The 6757-nt window shown below is 44.4% G+C and overlaps 1 pseudogene; it reads left to right on the top strand.

Moving 5' to 3' along the window:
- The first annotated feature begins 499 nt into the window (after positions 1 to 499).
- LOC102853713 lies at positions 500 to 4779 on the top strand (annotated as a pseudogene).
- Positions 4780 to 6757: the final 1978 nt, after the last annotated feature.

The following is a 6757-nucleotide window of genomic DNA, read 5'->3' as shown; positions in this document are numbered from 1 at the left end:
CTGGAAATCGTCTTTGATTTCCTGACTCCTGGTACCTAGAGTGCTACTTGTGGAGCCAAGCAAACTCATCATCTCTCAATCCATTTGATTACTGTTGACCTTTTGGCTTGTGTCCACGTCCATGTACTTGCAATGGTGAAGAATGCTGCTATGAACGGTGGCGTTTCAGTCTCCGTTTGTGCCTCACTTCTCCTATTCTCCAGGTACATCCAAACACTGCACTAGCTGGGTCGTAGAGAATTTCTATATTCACATCACGGAGGATGTGCTACTGATGACTCTTCTGCATCTATGTCTCTGGCCCAGTTTACAAACACTGCCAATCTGGCTGAAGCCAAAGCTTCTGAAGAAGCTAACACAAAAGCAATGATGTCTCAGTCTGGCCATGAGTATGGCCCAGTCAGTTACATGAAGAAACCATTCGGACCACCACCACCGCCTTCTTACACTTGTTTCCGGGGTGGTACACCTGACCATTATATTAAGAATTGCCCAACAAATGGGGATAAGAACTTTCAATCTGGTCCTAGAATTAAGAAGAGCACTGGAATTCCTAGAAGTTTTATGATGGAAGTGAAGGATCCTAACATGAAAGGTGCAATGCTTACCAATACTGGAAAATATGCAATACCAACTATAGTTGCAGAAGCATATGCAATTGGAAAGAAAGAAAAACCACCCTTCTTACCAGAGGAACCATCTTCTCCTTCAGAAGAAGATGATCCCATTCCAGATGAACTGTTGTGTCTTATCTGCAAAGATATTATGACTGATGCAGCTGTCATACCATGCTGTGGAAACAGTTATTGTGATGAATGTATAAGAACAGCACTTCTGGAGTCAGATGAACATACATGTCCAACCTGTCATGAGGATGACGTTTCTCCTGATGCTTTAATTGCCAATAAATGTTTACGACTGGCTGTAAACAACTTCAAAAACGAGACTGGTTATACCAGAAGACTACGCAAACAGTTGCCTCCACTACCACCCCCAGTACCTCCGCCAAGACCACTGATCCATCGGAACCTACAGCCTCTGATGAGATCTCCAATATCAAGGAAGCAGGATCCCCTTATGATCCCAGTGACATCTTCATCAACTCGTTCAGCACCTTCCCTGTCTTCACTGACTTCTGATCAGTCTTCCTTGGCTCCTCCTATGCCTGGAAATTCCTCTAACCCAGCTCCTGTTCCTGATATAACAGCAAGAGCGTCCATATCTGTTCACTCAGAAAGACCAGATGGACCTTTTAGGGATGCTGATAATAAAATGTTGCCAGCTGCCGCCCTTGCATCAGATCATCCAAAGGGAACCTCCTCAATTGCGATAACTGCTCTTATGGAAGACAAGGGTTACCAGGTACCTGTACTTGGAGCCCCATCTTTACTTGGACAGTCCTTATTGCATGGACAGTTGATCCCCACAACTGGTCCAGTAAGAATAAATGCTGCTCATCCAGGTGGGGATCGACCAGGTTGGGAACATTCCAAAAAACTCAGATATCTTGTTTCTCCACCACAGCAAATTAGAAGAGAGAGGAGCTGCTACAGAAGTATAAACCGTGGACGCCACCACGGTGAGAGATCACAGAGGACACAAGGCCCATCTCTACCAGCTACTCCAGGTTTTGTGCCTGTTCCACCACCTCCTTTGTATCCACCTCCTCCACATACACATCCTCTTCCTCCAGGTGTTCCTCCTCCACAATTTACTCCTCCGTTTCCTCCTGGCCAGCCACCACCTGCCGGGTTTAGTGTCCCTCCTCCAGGGTTTCCTCCAGCTCCTGCCAATTTATCAACATCTTGGGTGTCCTCAGGAATGCAAACGGCTCATTCAAATACCATCCCAACAACACAAGCACCACGCCTGTCGAGGGGAGAATTCTATAGAGAGCAGCGTCGACTAAAAGAAGAGTCTCAATCTCCTTATAGTGGTTCATCATACTCAAGAAGGTCATATACTTGTTCTAAATCAAGATCTGGTTCAACACGTTCACGGTCTTACTCTCAAGCGTTTAGTCGCTCTCATTCTCGTTCTTATTCACGATCACCTCCGTATACCAGAAGAGGTAGAGGCAAGAGTCGAAATTACCATTCACGATCTAGATCTCATAGATATCATCCGTCTAGGTCAAGGTCACCTCCATCTAGATAGTATCATTCATGATCAAGATCTCCTCAAGCATTTAGGGGGCAGTTCCCAATAAGCGTCATGGATGACAAGGGGAAACAGAACGTGAATATTTTAATAGATTCAGAGAAGTTCCACCACCTTATGATAGAAAAGCTTACTATGGGAGAAGCGTTGACTTTAGAAATCCATTTGAAAAAGAACGTTACAGAGAATGGGAGAGAAAATGCAGAGAGTGGTATGAAAGCTATAAAGGTTATGCTGCTGGAGCACAAGCTGGACCCTCAGCAAACAGAGGGAACTTTTCTCCAGAGAGGTTTTTGCCACTAAGGAGTTCTCCCTTCACAAGAGGCCGCAGAGAAGATTATTCTGCTGGACAAAGCCATAGGAGTCGAAACACAGGAGGCAACTATCCAGAAAAGCTTTCCACAAGAGATGGTCATAACCCGAAGGAGAATACGAAAGCAAAAGAGAAGGAGAGTGAAAGTGCCCCAGGGGACAGTGAAGGAAATAAGCGCAAGAAACGTAGAAAAAGACGGAAAGGAGAAGAAAGTGAATGTTTTCTGAACCCAGAATTACTAGAGACATCGAGGAAATCTAGAGAACCTACAGGTGGTGAGGAAAATAAAACAGACTCATTATTTGTTCTCTCAAGTAGAGATGATGTTACAACATCTGTTAGAGATGAACCAATGGATGCAGATTCCGTTACTTACAAGTCACTGTCTGAAAAAGATAAGAAAGAAAAAGATAATAAGACAAAAGCAAAAAGTGACAAGGTTAAACAGGGAAATGACGGATCTGCTGTGTCAAAAAAAGAAAACGTAAAACTTGCTAGAGGGCCTCAAAAAAAAGTGGATGGAGAATATTCAAAATATCCTCGTTCTGAACCCCCACTTAAAAAAGCCAAAGAGGAGACTCCAAAGACTGATATGGCAGTTAAATCTGTATCCTCCTCTCAGAAAGATGAAAAGACCATTGGGACCCCTAGAAAAGCTCATTCCAAGTCAGCAAAAGAGCACCAGGAATCAAAACCAGTCAAAGTGTGTTTCCTACTGCCAAAGGGGCCCTTTAGAGTAGTGAGAGAAGATCTTCACCCTGAAACCCACAGCGTCCCTTTTCAGCGGGAAGTAGCTAAGAGAATACGCCATCCCCTTTTCCTTATGACTCAGGGTGAAGTCTCTCTCAGGGAGGAGTGATAGGGAATGGCAAAGGACACACTGACAAAGGAGATTAATCAGAACTGGCTTTGACAAGCACTGTGGCATTTGGACAAGAAGAAACTGGGAGGAGGGTAGAGAGAATAGTGCAACAATGAATGAATGGAAACCCAAAATCTCTGTAAATGTTTATGAAAATTGATAAAATATAATTATAGAAAAAAAACATAAAAAAAAACCAGTCAAAGAAGAAAAAGTTAAGAAAGATCATTCCAAAGATGTCAAGTCAGAAAAGCGAACTATTAAGGAAGAAAAGCCCAAGAAGCCTAAGGAGAAAAATAAGCTACTTGATGGCAAAGGAGAAAAAATAGAAAAAGAAAAACTGAAGAAAAGAGTATAGATAAAGACTTTGAGTCATCTTCTCTGAAAGTTTCTAAACTAGAAGTCACTGAGATGGCAAAACCGTCACCAAAACGCAAAGTAGAACCTGATGTTGAAAAGATGGACAGGACCCCTGAAAAGGACAAAATGTCATCATCATCAACTGCCTGCCCCAGCCAAAAAAAAAAAAAAAAAGAAGAAGAAGAAGAAGCTCAACAGAGAAACGAGAAAGAACATTTGGAAGCGCAGAAAATTCCTCGAATACAAAAGACCCCTTGGAAAAAATAGAGTCCACTTCTAGTAAAGTTCAACAAGAGAAGGTCAAAGCGAAGGTCAGATGAAAAGTCACCGGAACGGAAGGATCCGGCTCCACTCTTGCGGATTATACCAGTACAAGCTCAACTGGAGGCAGTCCTGTTCGAAAATCTGAAGACAAAACGGATATAAAGTGAACTGTCATTAAAACTATGGAAGAATATAATAATGACAATACGGCTCCTGCCAAAGATGTGGTGATTATTATGATTCAGGTTCCTCAGTCCAAATGGGATAAAGGTGACTTTGAATCCGAAGAAGAAGATGTTAAATCTACACAGCAAAGCCAACTAGTGTTAGAAAACATGTTAACACAGAGCTATCAACTACAGCCAAGTATCATGAAAAAGAAACAGAGCCGTCAGAGAAAATTCAGAAACTTAACAAGGAAGCGAGCCATGAAATAATACAGCATGAGGTTAAAAGTTCAAAAAACTCAGCATCTAATGGAAAGGTGCAAACCAAAGATCGAGATCATTTAGTGTTAGAAAAGGAACGTCCTGAATAGAGGAAGAGCAGCATTCAACCAGAGAAAGAAAGCAGCTTGGATTGTCTAAATGAACAAGGAAGTTTTCAAAACTTGTCCCAGTCTTCCAAAGAGACCAGAACTGCGGAGAAGCATGAGACCACTCGTGGTTTCTCAAGTAAAGACTTCACTCCCAGCAAAGACAAAAAGCCTGACTGTGACAATAGAGATTGTTCAAGTTCCAAACGTAGAGATGAAAGGAATGAGTCAACAAGAAGAAAAGACTCTCTTCCTCCCAGCTTGGATACACCACTCCCACGCTAAGCCTTTCAAGCTGCTGCCTACGGGTCCTGGCGGCCTCACACCCGAGACCGACGGAGGAGCATGGAGAGCTGTTGAGCACCCGCGAGACCCGCTCAAGATAAGAATACAAAAGCTCTGACTTCGCTCAACCTCTGCAGCTGTGCCCTCCTCCTCATAACTGCCTTACTTGGAGCTTAGGCTGCTGCAGATGCTAATCCACATAAAGCAATCACCGCCAGATGGACACTTCAAGGGCCCAAAGTTTTCCCACACGACTTGGGGAGGGAGATTCGTATTTTGACGTTAACTGGGCCAGCGAGCACTACTTTTCCTGTATTTGATGTGGACCTCTGTACCTTAGCTGGCCCAATCTGGAAAAGTCCGGGGACAGGAGGCATAGGCTGCCTGCCTTGTCAGTGCAGGCGGGCGCTATGGCTGCCTGTGGAAGCGACTGTCAGGAACTGTGACTTTCAGTCATGGAGTTTTATGTTTGTCCAGGAACAAATGACTATGGGACTAGCGGAAGGGGGGAGTGGGGGGGAGATTTTCTTTTGTAAAGAGTGGGGCTGCGAGACAATGCGCCGTGGGTCCACATTAACCAGGATTTTTTTCAGGATAGGGGAACTAAGAATCAGACGTCGTTGAGGAAAAGAAACCCTGTAACTATCTCATTAACAGAAAACGGGCAGACAGAGGATGGGAAGCTGGGAGGGTCTGCGGCCTAAGGCTGTATGAACCTGGATATGTTAGAGGGCTGTTATTTCGAATCCAGAAACAAGTCATTCTGACTGGACCCCCGCCTATGGCCATTGGTCCAGCCATCTTAAAGGAGCCTGACCCCAAAACCCCAGTGACAGCCCCAACCTCGAATATTTCTTCCTTTTTATGCCCCATCAAGATAGTAGCCTCTCCTGAGGCAAATGACGTGTCCATCTTGTTTAAAATACTTAATTATACCTATAACCTTGTCAATTCTACCTCCAACCTCACCCAGGAGGATTGCAGGCTTTGCCTAGAGCTAAGGCGCCTGTATTGTACAGGCTAGGCTGTCTCTGGCAACTTAACCAGCCCCTCTCAGAGCCTGCTATGTTGCTCTTGGGGAAATTCTCCAGCCATAACCCTCCGGGCAGTAACCGGGAAGGGACTATGTGTAATAGGAAAAGGGGGAAGGCTAGATGACTTTCCTTCCACACCTTCGTCATCTTTGTAACCGTACAGTAGTGGTAAACCCTAATAGCTCTTATAGCTCTTACCTTGTACCCCCCAATGGAACGTGGTTTGCATGTACAACGGGTTTGACTACTTGCGTTCATCAAAATGTACTCCGTAGCGCTAACCTATGTGTACTAGTAACCATATTTTCCCAAGTGTATTACCTGCCCCTTCATTCATACCTAGGAGTAGTTCCGTATCATCATAGGGAGAAATGAGATTTGGGGGCCTCCGCGATGCTCCTCACAATGTTAGTCGGGTCCGGTATTGCTGCGGGGATAGGAACGGGTACTGCAGCTTTACTAAAAGGAGACCAGACTTTCCAATTATTAAGCAACCTTATAGACTCGGACCTTGTGCCGTTAGAAAAATCCACTCATAATCTAGAGCAATCGTTAGACTCACTAGCCGAGGTCGTACTACAACATCAAAGAGCATTGAACCTTATCTTTTTGCAACAAGGGGGTCTCTGCCAGGCCTGGGGTGAAAAATGTTGTTTCTATGCCAATAACTTGGGCATAGTGAGGGACAGGTTAGCCGCCATCTGAAAGAAATGAGAGGACCGAGCTCAAATTTGAGAGCAAAATCAAAATTGGTATGAGTCCCTGTTCTCTTGATCTCCCTGGCTAACGACCCTAGTATCAGCCTTAATCGGGCCATTTCTGCTCTTCCTAGCAATCTTCACACGTGGACCATGTGCACTAAATGCGTTAATTAAGTTTATGCAAAAACGCATATCTGCAGTCCAGCTTACAGTCTTGTGGACTCAATATGAGCAGCTGGATCC

Source organism: Elephantulus edwardii, unplaced genomic scaffold (genome assembly GCF_000299155.1).
Source record: "Elephantulus edwardii isolate Elephantulus edwardi_28Jun2011 unplaced genomic scaffold, EleEdw1.0 scaffold00306, whole genome shotgun sequence".
Taxonomy (NCBI): domain Eukaryota; kingdom Metazoa; phylum Chordata; class Mammalia; order Macroscelidea; family Macroscelididae; genus Elephantulus; species Elephantulus edwardii.
Note: the sequence above shows the minus strand (reverse complement) of the source record. Positions and strands in the feature narration are given on the sequence as shown.